The sequence below is a fragment of the Diabrotica virgifera genome, chromosome 8, assembly GCF_917563875.1.
Source record: "Diabrotica virgifera virgifera chromosome 8, PGI_DIABVI_V3a".
In the NCBI taxonomy this organism is placed as follows: Eukaryota; Metazoa; Arthropoda; class Insecta; order Coleoptera; family Chrysomelidae; genus Diabrotica; species Diabrotica virgifera.
Window position 1 is genome coordinate 87,920,256 of NC_065450.1, and position 14,597 is coordinate 87,934,852.

A 14,597-nucleotide genomic window follows, 5' to 3' on the forward strand; every position below is an offset into this window, starting at 1 on the left:
GAGTATAACTTTAAAACAAAAAAAGATGAAGATTTATAGACTTTATTTAAAAGTCTATAAATCAAGCTTTAAAATGGGACTTTGTGAAGCTCATTTGCATGCGCCAAAGCAGAGTTATAGTTAATGGATTTTTGAGGAGCTATGACCTTGAAAACGAAATAAAGAATATACCTAAACATCTCTTTTCTTACTCAGACTCTTTAAAATCTTTTGCAATATTTTGGAACTGAAAATATTTAATTATATTATTAACGTATTAAATTTTGACCATTCTGCCGATTTAGTACACAAAATTATGTGAAATTTTCAAGGTCACAGCTCTTCCCAAAATCCATTACCCATACGATTGAAAATGTTTCGAAAAATACTTTTATCCACTCTATCTCATATTATGCATAAGTTTTTAGTCTGTGAAAACTATCATTATAGATAGCAGTGCGTGAAGGATTTAAAGTGTGCGTAAGTAACAATGTATTTTAAATGGGGTTTACTTTTTCGCACTGTTTTTTGGCACACTTTCATAACGAGCGATCCACAATTATTGGAATCAAAGCTAGCCGTGCAAAAAATTACGCATGTCTTGTTTTATTCTGAATTTATATCATTGGTTTATCAATTAATTTTGATTAACATTATAAAACATAAAAATCAGTCAAAATCTTTAACGCAGAACTTTAATCAAAAATAAAAAGAATTAACAAAATTATAAGTAACAATAATAAATAAAATCAAACAATATGCTGTATATGTCCACCACCAACATCTCTATATAACCTAACTTTTCTTGTTGAGTTGACGTACACTGCAAAGGTGAGGTAAACTGGAACGTATATCTGAATTATGAATAGACACGTACTGTATAGCTATCTCTGTCGTTATAATCAAATATCCTTAACTCGCGTTGTCATGGTGATGACATTTGAGCAATAAATTACAGCAAAAGTTTTGACAGTTTTGTGGTTTGAAAGAAGTTATAATTTTGAAATGTCAAAGGTCTAAAAATTGTAGAATAGAAATGAATTCCAGTGACGAAAAGTTACCTACAGTTTTTTATTTGTTTATCGTAGATAAAATATTGTATGAAACTGTGCGTGAAGTATTTTTGCGAACTTACGCGATGTATAGCACTCGCTCCGCAGTCGCTCGTGCTCTAAACACGCGTGCGTTCGCAAAAAGCATACTTCACGAACTGTTTCATAAACTATTTCTACAACCACTATTCAAAGTGCACATTTCTGCACAGTTTTATGTTAACAAAGTTGATATTTTCTCACAGTATAAGATTTATGACATTAGTGTGCAGAAAAGTGACATTTCTGTGCCGGAACGTGACGTTTCTGTACCGAAAAGTTATTTTCTGAACAGTACCATTACATTCCACAATAAAATCATAAATTATAACATGTTTAGATGAAATGGTTTTCGTACCTACTATCAAGCCTTTCTCATCCTTTAAATACCATCACGTGACTGAAATAGTTGATTCGAAAACTAAATTAATCGATTTATCGAATAATACGTTTCGATAGGATTTTTTTTTTATATTATTCTGGTATTGAAATAGATTTTTAGTAAGACCAATAACAGTAAAAGAAATTTAAAAACAAAAGAAAAAAGAAAATATGTAAAACTAATTTAAAGTAAGTAGAATAGTTTAACTTTAATTTAAAAATAATCTGCTTCTCACAACTTACACTCGCAACAAAAAGTGAAACGTGAAGTGAAGAGTAGGGTCACCGTGAAGAGCTTTCTTTATTCTTTCCTTCGTTTTATTTTATAATAATGTCTTTCGTATTAATGTTACCTCACTGCACGAGTGTTGAAGTTCCGATGGTGCAATTAGGAAAAACAAGTGTACTCCTCGAAATAAAAATTGACCTGTGTTTGCATATTTTTAATGTGTCTTTAGGTCGGTATTATTTTTGGTGTCTTATCTTGTATAATAATTATACAATACAAATGTTTTTGAAGTCTCTAAATTGTACTAAATAAATACATTAAGAATACTTTATATGCTTGTTTTATTTATAGCATAATATGAGGATAATATTTAGTGATTCATAAGTTAATTAAGGTCGAATTATTTACGTGAACCGAGGACGTCTCTTTCACGTGAAAACTAATATATACGTTCCCTAAAAGATACGTTTAATCAACACGTGTTTGAAACGTGAATTTCCCGAAACATTTTATTGCTATTAAAGGTAAATAACACGTCTATTGAAGACGAGTTATTCAAGTAACTTAAAGACGTATTTTCAATGTGACATTCCAACCAAATTTTCACGTGAAATTCACGTAAGCAATTTACTTATATTGGTGAAAAATGTACCCAAAATTCACGTCATTAACACGTCGGTCTGTTTGCTGGGAAAGGAAGTTATTTCTGTCTCGTGATTATTACGTGAAATAAACGTACCTTTGCGATATAACCGACATTCACACCTATTATAAAAAACATGTACTATATTCGTCATTATGATTTTATATTATTCTAATGTCAAACATGTATAAAGGAAGCACTAATATATAGGTGAATGATTTGGCACTGAAATACGTTTTTTTCCCGTCATAAATCACCGAGTTACGTATTCGTTGAAATTTGCCGTAAATTTAACGTAATCATCACGTAACTGGGCTGAAACCTGTTTGCTGGGATTTGAATGATAGTGAAGCCAATTTTGGGGAAAATGGAACATGCCAAATTGTGTCGGTAGCATCGGTGACAAACATGTTCGTATAAAATCACCACAGAACAGTGGGTCTCTTTTCTTTAACTATAAAGAATACGTTTCTATAGTATTATTAGCAATAGTTGATTCAAATTATAAACTTATTGCCATCGATATGGGATTATAACAAAGAATGAGATGATATAATATTTAAAAAGTCAAATGGGAAAGAAAATGCAAAACTCTACATTCAATTTTCCTATATTACTAAGGATTTCCACAGTTTTCATTGTATTCTTTCACTCAACCGTTCTCTCCAGCTCTTTCTGTCTTGCCAGTCCTCTTCCTGTAGATTTATTTTCTCCATTGCTTCGTCCACTTCATCTCTGAAGGATCCTCGGGGTCTGTCTCTCTTCCTTTTACCTATCGGGCTCCACTCTGTTATTTTGTTTATCCAACGATTTTGGCCTGCTCTTCTGACATGCCCGTACCAGGTTAATCTCTTCTGTTCGATGTAGGCTATTTATTATGTTTGAGTTTACTCCCATTCTTCTCTTAATCGCTATGTTATTTATTCTATCTCTTCTTGATACTCAGCAGCTTCTCCTTACGAATTACATCTCTGTTGCTCTTATTTTGTTTTTGGTTTTATTTTATTGTCCAATTTTCACACCCATAAGTCAGGATACTTCTTGTCATGGTATTATATATGTATTCTTCTTTTTGTTTTATGCTGATGTTCTTATCCCACAGTACCGGGTTCAGTTTTCGTATTAAGTCTTTTGTTTGTCCTAGTCTATTTTTTTATATTTTTCTCATTTTAGTCTAGGCGCCAAAGAGGTCACCGTGTCATTTTCAATTCTGATGGACAAACTCAACGGTTTCTTATGGATTTTTGGCTGCTGATTACGAATTTCGAGGGGGGATTTCGATCCGAGTGGTCAAAAAATTGTTATAAACAATTTAATTGTTTATAAATTGTTTATAAGGCTCTGGCTCATAAACTAAAAAAGATACAAAAAAATCTTTTAAATAAAACTTGTTCCTTAATAAAAAACGAAGAAATAACCGTTTACTAAACTTAAATCCGACAATTAGAACTCAAGATATTATAAAAATTAGTGCACAATGCAAATTGCAAAATAAGTATTTTTCGAAGCTTTATCAATCGTAACTCGGCTTCTACGCATGTAAATGAGCCTAATAAGGTGCCCTTTTAAAGCTTAATTAAGAGGCTTCCAAACAAAGTTTGTTAAATTATTTGATCTTCATTTGTTTTAAAGTTATACCCGTTTGAAGTTATAATTTTCTTAAAAATATTGTACATTCATTTGTTTATAAGGGTTTCAAGCAAATTTGAGCTATAAACATTTATACTTTAATTAACAATAATGGTAGAAAAACTCAAAAGGAACAATTTGAGCTTATGAAACTGTTCTTAAGTTTATTTTTGGCTAAAATGTCGATATTTTAATGGCGCGCTATGGGGCGCAAGATTGGCTCACAGCGTAAAGGTTCACGCGCTAAGATCTCGATGCAAATTATAATTTCCATGTATACGTTATCTTCATTTTTCATTTTTGAAGATCCCAATAAAATTTTATCATATACTTCTTATAATTAAATCATCATACTGTATCTCGTATCACCTTTCATTCTATTTAATTTGTCTTCTATTTTTTGTACTAAATGAGAAAAAAAAAACACATTAAAAACTAATATTTCAGAAATATAACTAAAAAGTGAGTTGATATTATTTATTATTACTATGTTTACAAACATTTTCTTTCATACATCTGCATCGAGATATACAGGGAATCTCAGCTTTTTTACATCTGCATAAATTCTTCGAGCAATTTTTACAGACACATGGTGGTACTAAATCTGATTTTGAAGGCATTAAAATTAAAACTTTTTGGAGCTTCAGAGTTTCATTATCTATAAGATATCCATATACAAGTGGATCAAGTTCTTTTGCAGAATCTTCGAGGCACGTTAATTGTGTGTACACCACATAAAATGCTCGTTTTATATGTAAGTAGATTGAGTTTGATGTTGGTGGCATATCTTTAACAAGAGAAATGCCTCCTTCAACAAGAGAAAACAAGAGAAAAATCTTTACGAATATTTGCTGTTTCAATTATACGTGCACAACCGTTCTCAGTAGAAGACACTGTGATGATATTTTTTTGACATATAATACATAATTTATTATTAACTAAATTATTTATTATTGCAACGAATCAATATCACATTACACTATTAAGAGACAATGACTTTGTTGTAACAAATAGACAGAATTGACAGTAGTATATTATATTATTGTAGACATTGATAGACATATTAAGAATAGTCAAGGCTTCCTGAGCAAAATAGTGTAACACGGGAGCAGTCGATCGGTATATTTACCATGATATTTATTACTTGACTGTGAGTTGATCTTGAGCCTCAGAGCGTGCTATTATATTATCAATATCTTGGCCAAAAATAAACCTACGAACACTTTACTAAACTCAAAATACACCTTCTTAGTTTTTTTATTATTAGTTTTAATTACAGTATAAATGTTTTCCGCAAATCGCCAGGAAATTTTGACATTCCTGTCAAAATTTCTTGAAGAAAAAGTCAGGACTTCCTTACTGTAAGGAAATGATATTTCCGTACAGTTGTTAGTGTTCTACATAAATGATAGAAAACACATTGCTATTAAAACCTTGTAAATTACCTTAATCATTAAATTTTCTTTATCTGGAGCTTCCTGGATAAATTTTTCAATTTCTTCCTTCGTTAAAATCTTAGATTTCTTTGCCCTATAACCTTGAGCTTGCCGTTTCAATAAAGAACTTTTGAAGTTTTGAGTATGTAGATATATCTACATTGTGTTTAAGTGCAAGGGTTGACTTCAGCATTGAATAATTGGCCCATAATGTTGAAGATTTCATCTTTAAACAAAGGTCTAGGAAGTATGCCATTACAACATTTTCTGAGAAAGAACTCGTATTTTTACTCATGCGATAATCCATAAAACGTCTGTATGCATTTTCGTACTTTTCTCTTGATTTCTTTGGCAATAATTCTAATGAAGCAGTATTCACTGCCTCAACCAGCTCTGGAGGAGTCCCAGGAATGGAAATTTCATCATCACTTATCATTTTACTTTCGAGAACACCAGCAATAATTGCTGGTGTTCTTTTCACTTTTGTATCACTATTCTACAATATGTAAATGTTTTTACCCACGATGAAATTTAAATGTTTTAATTGTCACAAAAACTGCGAGCTGAATGTCAATATTTAGGTACGTTTAACCATGGCCAAATTTTAAACTGTTCACACAAAAGTTAAACACCGTGAAAAGAAGCCTAGGCTGTTTAACCCATAGGACTGAAACTTCTTATCAATGATAATTAAAACCACTATAAAATTAATTTAAGTTAAACTACTAAAAAATTAATTTTTTCTGGAGCTATTTTAGATGCAACCGTATTTGACGTTTATTAATGTCAAAGTGGTATTGAGGTTGAATTGTCAAACTTGACGCTTATAAATTTAATTATTAAATTTATAAGCGTCAAGTTTGACAATTCAACCTCAATACCACTTTGACATTAATAAACGTCAAATACGGTTGCATCTAAAATAGCTCCAGAAAAAATTAATTTTTTAGTAGTTTAACTTAAATTAATTTTATAGTGGTTTTAATTATTATTGATAAGAAGTTTCAGTCCTATGGGTTAAACAGCCTAGGCTTCTTTTCACGGTGTTTAACTTTTGTGTGAACAGTTTAAAATTTGGCCATGGTTAAACGTACCTAAATATTGACATTCAGCTTGCAGTTTTTGTGACAATTAAAACATTTAAATTTCATCGTGGGTAAAAACATTTACATATTGTAGAATAGTGCTACAAAAGTGAAAATATTCTCCCCAGATGGGGGAGAATATAAAAAAGACGCCAGTGTGCGAACTAAATACTGCTGAAGTTATTAGTGATAGTAATCAAGACATGGATACAGGAACTATCACCACAAATTCTTCTGCTACAAGGGAGGTAAAACTTTTTAATATTAATTGTAATAGTTACGACTTTCAAAATTGTTGTGTTTATGTTGAGAAGACCAATGATCAGAATATTTCCCGTTTGCATCCAATGGTTGTTGCAGATATTTTACATCAAAAATTAAAGATTAATAATATTAAGCAAATTAAAAGTATAGGAAGAAACCGTGTTAAAGTAATCCTCAAATCTATTTTGGATGCAAACAATTTAGTCAATAATAGTCACTTAAAGGACGATAATTTAAAAGCGTACATTCCAAATCACCTCTTGGAAATCAAAGGACTGATACGCGATGTTGATACCAAATATAATATTGACTATTTGAAAAAATATATGAGCTCTAGTTCACCAATTATTGATATTAAAAGAATGCAGAGGAAAGTAGAAAAGGATGGAAATACAGAATACGTCCCTAGACGTAATGTTATAATTACTTTTGAAGGCAATTGTTTGCCAAACTATGTTGTGATAAATTATGTATTTTTCCAAGTGGAAAAATTGTTGGGTAAAGTGACGCAATGTTATAAATGCCTCAAATATGGACATATTTCTAGACAGTGTAAAGGTACACAGGAATACTGTATACAATGTGGACAAATTAAAAATGACATACATACATGTGATGAAACAAAAAAGTATTGCATACACTGTAAAACTGATAAGCATATATCGATCTCTAAAAACTGTCCTTTTTTCGAACATCAAAAAAAAATAAAAAATATCATGATTGAACATAAAATCTCATATTTGGAGGCAAAAAATTTGAGTGACTCATCATTTTCTGGGCTTATTTCTAATAACAGATTTGAAATATTGTCAAATTCAGACAAAGAATTTCCAAAATTAACTAACTCCTCTGAAGTTAGTACATCTCCTTATTTCAAGCCATTGAGGCCTCACCTACAGAAACCCAAAAGTTTTAGCCAACCAAGCTGTAGTACATCAAGCACTGAGTATAGTGCAAATAAAAAAAGAAAAGTATCATCTCCAACTTCCGAAGATCCTACACCATATCTCATCCCTTTCAGATTTGGACCGTCTCAACCTTTACCTCCCTTAAATAAGGAAAGTTTTCCTAATACAGACAATGATAAAAATAAGTTAGTAGATTCCTTAGTACTTCTTTTCTCAAGTTTTATTCAAAATATTAATTGTTTAGAAGAGGCAAAATCACTTGACATGAATTTGTTAGCCAAAGGTATTAATAATGTTCTAGATAATATTTTAAAAAATAACTCATCTAATGACGAACAAATCTAAACTCAAAATAATACAATGGAATGCTCGATCAGCTGTTGCTAACAAAAACAGCCTTATTAACTTTTTAATAACCGAAGATATTGACATAGCTTTAATAAGTGAAACTTGGTTTAAACGGGATGTTGTATATATTTATAGAGGTTATAATGTGATACGCGAAGATCGCGATGACGGCTATTCTGGAGTTGCTATTTTAATTAAAACTGGTATTCCTTTTGAGCGCATAACAATTAAAAAAAATTATATTCAAGACTTGCTTGCTTGTGGTATTAAAATCAACTATAAACAAAGTTATTTAAGTTTACTCTCTGTATATAGGTGCCCAAAAACTAAAACCAAAACCGAAGATTGGGATAAGTTATTTTCTCAACTAAAACACCCTTGTATCATTGGAGGAGATATGAATGCACATAATTCTTTGTGGGGCTCATATAAAAATGATAATATAGGCCATCAAATTGTGGAGACAATTCAGAATTTAGATTATGTAGTAATGAATAATGGACAACCAACTTGCCAAACGAGTCCAGGAAACTCAGATTCCATGATTGATGTCACGTTTTGCTCACCATCCCTTTTTGATAAAACTTCGTGGTCTGTAGATCTTGATACCTTGGGATCAAATCATTTCGTTATAAAGGTTGTGATCGATGTCTTGGGAACTAATGCTAATACCATTTATCCCAGTACTAAGTGGAACATTAAAAAAGCAAATTGGTCATTATACTCTTAGCTTGTTGATACCTTATTAAACGAAAAACCTTATACATCCTTAAATACCCACGAAAAATATAATTTCCTTATTGACTGTATTAATGAAGCTTCTAAACAATCTATTTCTGAATATAAACCATTTAAATGCAAACGGACTCCCCCTCCGTGGTGGGATTCGGAATGTGATCAATCCGTTGCAGAAAGAAAGAAGGCATTAATAAACTATAAAAACAATTCTTCTCCTGAAAATTTTTGTAAATGCAAAGAAGTAAATGCTCGTGTCAAAAAATTCCTGAAATTAAAGGCCAAACAAAGTTGGGTTGCATGGTGTTCAAAATTAAATAAACAAACTCCATCTAGTCTTATTTGGAATCAAGTAAGAAAAATGAATAGGAAAAAAGTTAATTTTTCATTACCTCTAAGTAATTCATGGGTAGACGATTTTTTCGATAAAATAGCTCCACCTTACGTAAATAACCAGTTAGATGTTATTAATTCTAAAACGCTTCCATCTGATCAGAATCATTTTCTCCTTACACCTTTTTCGAGAACTGAATTAGAATTTGCCCTTGATAATCGCGTTAGTACCTCACCAGGATACGATGCAATCAAATATCCTATGATACAACATTTACCAGATAACGCAAAACAATTACTTTTAAATATATTTGACCAGATAATTATTGAAGGCAACAGCATAATAGATTTTAAGCGTATTATAGTCGTTCCTATTCCCAAACCGGGGAAAGACCCTAAATTAGCTGAAGCTTACCGACCGATATTATTATCATGTATATTGAAGACTCTCGAACGGATGGTTATTAGGTTGGATTGGTGGCTAAGGGATCAAAATCCTTTACCCGCTAACCAACATGGTTTTAAAAAAGGTTATGGAACTTTAGATTCCTTAACAACTCTTGTTGTAGACATTCAGAACAGTTTTTCCAGGAACAGTTATGTGCCCGCTTTATTTTTAGACATCGAAGGTGCTTATGACTCTGTCTCTCTTTCAATTCTCCAAGAAAAAATGATTACATTTTTTAATATTCCATCACAGTTTGCTTCTAACATTGTAAACCTGTATAAAAATAGAATAATTTATTTAAAAAATAATCATACTCTTATAGGCCCTAGACTTAATAATAAAGGATTACCTCAGGGCTCCGTTTTGAGCCCTATTTTATTTAACATTTACACAGCAGATCTACACAACATCACTATTAACAATATTGCATTTAATGTTGTACAATATGCTGACGATTTCTGTTTGTACACAGAACACAAGAAATATCAGCAATCCATTGAAAACTTGAATAGTGTCTATGGTCTCCATAAAAAATGGTTTATTGAAAATGGCTTTGAATTATCATGCAGTAAATCACAAGTTTGTTTATTTACCAGACATAACTTTCCTAATATTAGCACAATCACCTTAGGTGGGCATAAATTTTCTTTTAAAAATAAAATTAAATATCTTGGAATGATACTCGACCAAAAATTGACCTGGAAGTTACATATTGACGACATGTTGAACAGGTGTAATAAGGGAATAAACTTTCTTAAATCAATTAATAGAACTTGGTGGGGATCGGATGTTGAAGTAAGTTTATTATTTTATAAAGCTTACATACGATCTATTTTCGATTACGGCAGTGTTTTGTATGGATCAGCAAGTAATGCACTACTAAACAAAATCAACGTTTTACAGAATTCAGCCTTACGAATATGTCTAGGAGCTATGAGATCCACTCCAGTACAAGCTTTATATTTGGAAGCCTTGGAACCTCCTTTAAATCTAAGACGAAGTTTTTTGTCCAAAAAATATTTAATGAAAGTATACTTAATTAACCCTCTTCTATACCAAAAAATAGTGACTTTAAGTTGCCATGATCTAACCAATAAATATTGGCAAAAAAAGAAATCTCCCTTACTGTGTGAAGCTTATAATCAAAATATAGTACTCTTAAAAAATATAGATAAAACGAACGACTTATTCAAAAACTACGCGTACTCTTCTTTCTTTTCTCCTACAGATATTATTGTACCAAATTATAGTGAAAACATATATTTAAATAAAAATATTCTTTTATCCATAACGAATAGTTACAATGAGTCAATAGCTCTATATACAGATGCGTCTAAATCTGCAGATGGAACTGGATGCGCCTTTTTTATACCATCGGGATATATAGAAAAGAAATTCAAACTGAAACCGGAGACTTCGATTTATACAGCAGAGGCTATTGCAATATATGAAGCTTTACTATATGTAGCTGAATTTGATTTCGCCCATATTATAATTTTGTCTGACTCCTTAGCAGTATTGAAATCTCTTGGTAAATATGGACCCCCAAACATCCAAGACTGCCCATACATTTATAAAATTAAACATATTAAACAAAATCTTTTAACCAAAGGAATCAATGTACATTTTATCTGGATTAAAGCACACGCAGGATTTGAACATAATGAGTATGTCGACTTATTAGCCAAAGAAAGCGTTTCATCCGATACCAGTATTCTACATAAAATAACACTGACTGATAGTATAATCTCTTTCAAGTCAACACTGCATCGGGAGTGGAGCTACCAGTGGAAGGAATACTCTTTTGTGAATCAAAATAGATACTCGTTAATTCAGCCCGATATTCCCAAATTTCCTTGGTACAAGTCTTGTAGAGCTTCTAGAAAGTACATAACTTCTATTATTAGAGTACGATTCGGGCACGCATGTTATCCAAAGCATTTATTTAAAATACAGGTTTTGGATAATGATAAATGTGAGCATTGTGAAGAGGAAAGTGATTTAGATCATATATTTTTTGGTTGTTCTAAAAATACAATTTACTCATCTAAATTAATAAATGATTTATTAAAATGTAAAGTAGCAACTCCTTGGAATATACTATATTTATTATCACTTGGTTCTGTAGATGTATACAACTCTTTAATTAACTTTTTAAAAGACAGCAAATTATCATTATAATTCCCTTAAACATTTTTAATTAATACCTTTGGTAGTTAGTAGTTTTAGCTGTTAAGCTTAGTGTTACTTAATACCTTTTAGTTGTTATCTTTGTTTTAAACCTGTTTTGTGTAACTTGATAACTTGTATTCCTTATGTGTCTGGCAGTATGACGGTAAGTCTAAGCCAAAATAAAAAAAATAAAAAAAAAAAAAAAAACCTCAATACGTTTCCATAGTAACCCAAGTAATTTTATTAGGAATTTCAAAGCACCATTTATTTGGGAATAAACTTATCGCGTTTTTTTTAAATCAATCAATATCTGTCGAATTTTAAACGATTTTCGGAAAAATAGTATGTTTACCTCGTAGGAAAAGCCACATTCCTGGACTCTGTGTTGCTAAGTCTCGGCTTGCGCCTCGACTTAGCAATCTTCACAGTCGTCCAGGAATGTTAAGCTTTTCCTACCCGGTAAACAATGTACTATTATTGCTCAAATTTACTAAAAACCCTTATACAAAAATTAATGTACAAATTATTTAAGAAAATTATAACTTCAAACGAGTATAACTTAGAACAAATGAAGATAAAGTAATTTGACAAATTTGTTTGGAAGTCTATTAATTAAGCTTTAAAATAAGTCCATGAAAAGCTCATTTTACTGCGTAGAAGCCGAGTTACGATAGATAAAGCGTCGAAAAATACTTAATTGACTGTAAGCCGATCTTCCGCCTCATAGCGCGCCATTAAAATATCGACATCTTGGCCAAAAATAAACTTATGAACATTTTCATAACCTCAAATTGTTCCTTTTGAGTTTTTCTATCATTATTGTTCATTAAAGTATAAATGTTTATAGCTCAAATTTGCTTGAAACCCTTATAAACAAATGAATGTACAATATTTTTAAGAAGATTGTAACTTAAAACGGGTATAACTTTAAAACAAATCAAGATCAAGTAATTTAACAAACTTTGTTTAGAAGCTTGTTAATTAAGCTTTTAAACGACACCTTCTAAGGCTCATTTGGATACGTAGAAGCCGAGTTACGATCGATAAAGCTTCGAAAAATACTTATTTTGCAATTTGCATTGTGCACTAATTTTACAATATTTTGAGTTCTAATTGTTAGATTTAAGTTTAGTAAACGATTATTTCTTCGTTTTTCATTAAGGAACAAATTTTATTTGAAAGATTTTTTTTATCTCTTTTAGTTTATGAGCCAGAGCCTTATAAACAATTTATAAACAATTAAATTGTTTATAACAATTTTTTGACCACTCGGATCGAAATCCCCCCTCGAAATTCGTAATCAGCAGCCAAAAATCCATAAGAACCCGTTGAGTTTGTCCATCAGAATTGAATATGACACGGTGACCCCTCTGGCGCCTAGACTATTTGTTCCTTTGTTTGATATTATAAAACCTGAATAATTGTACTTGTCTGTTCCTCTGATTTTAGACTACAGGCCCATGTCAAAAATGGATGGGTCATATGAACCACTAGGTGACGTATATAGGACGATATAAGAGCATAAAATAATAAGATTCAGCACTATATGCCGTCACTTGTAAGCAGTCCAACTGAGTGCTGGTGAGCAGTGGCGGGTTTAACGGGTGGCGTACCGCCCACGCCTCCAGGGGGCCCCGAAATCGCGATAGAAAGCTACATTTAAAAATGAAAAACTGTCAGAACAGAAAAAAATCTACAGATGATGATGATGCATTTTTGATATTTTTATGCATTTTATTAAAAAAAGAAGAAAAATCGATAATTCTGGCAACACCGTACACCGTACCATAATTTCTCCGTCGGCCTGGTAACACTGCAACTGCAGTGTTATAGCAGTCCTGTTGTGCACTTCACACGCATACCTGCACTCTGCACTTGTTTGTGTGTTGTGGTGAGTTGTGAGTTTTGTCTTAGACTATAGCGTATAGGTTTCATCGCACTATTAGTATCAGTGGTAAGTAAATAAACAGTATACTATGGTGTGATGCATGAAAGCAGCAAGCATCTTTTCCCGTATAAATTACGAAAGTTTTATTCCTTATAAAATACATTTCCCCTTTACGTAAATTCTGTTTTCGTAAATTTTTACTTTCCCTCAATTATACATATCCTAAGATATGTTATATAATTGAGGGAAAGTATTGTGATGGTGTAAAATTTCGACTTCGAGATTTTGATTGATTTTCACGTTTTGAAGGTCCCTGAGTCCAAAAAACATGTTTTCCAAAAAATGTCTGTGTGTGTGTGTGTCTGTCTGTCTGTGGTAAAATTTTTCGTCAACGATTTAGAAAAAACAGCTGAACGGATTTTTACGAAATTTTCACCAAAAATCTATTACGTAAAAATCTGGATCTGATTAGTTTTTGGGAAAAATCTGAACGTAGGAAGGGGGTTTTTAAAGGGGTTTAAATATTAAAAAAATCATAAAAAAAGAAAGAAATTTCCGATTGAAAACAAAATTGGTAAAAACATTTACTACCCATATAGCACACAACCGATGTACGTCCATATAACGTACATTTAAAGTCCAAACGTCCATGGACCAAAACTGGACGTACTATGTACGTACATTACGGGACGTCCATTGGACGTTTGATTTCAACGTACATTGGACATCCATTTGTGGTCCATGGATATTTTACACAAAACGCGACCGTTATATTAAGTCCCAATACAAACTAAATGAGAATCTCTTGACAACGTTGTCGCTCTTCGCGCTATCGGTCGTGAAAAGTAGTATTAGGCAGGTACTTTTAGGGGATTATCGCTGTTAATTGTTGTGGAATACGGAAGGAGGGTTTATTTATGATAATTCACAGAATGGCAAACACGCTTGTAATATACAACAACCGTACTGACTCTAAAAATAGTTTGAGTTTGGAACAGAAACAGAACAGAGATTAAACCTCTTTTAAT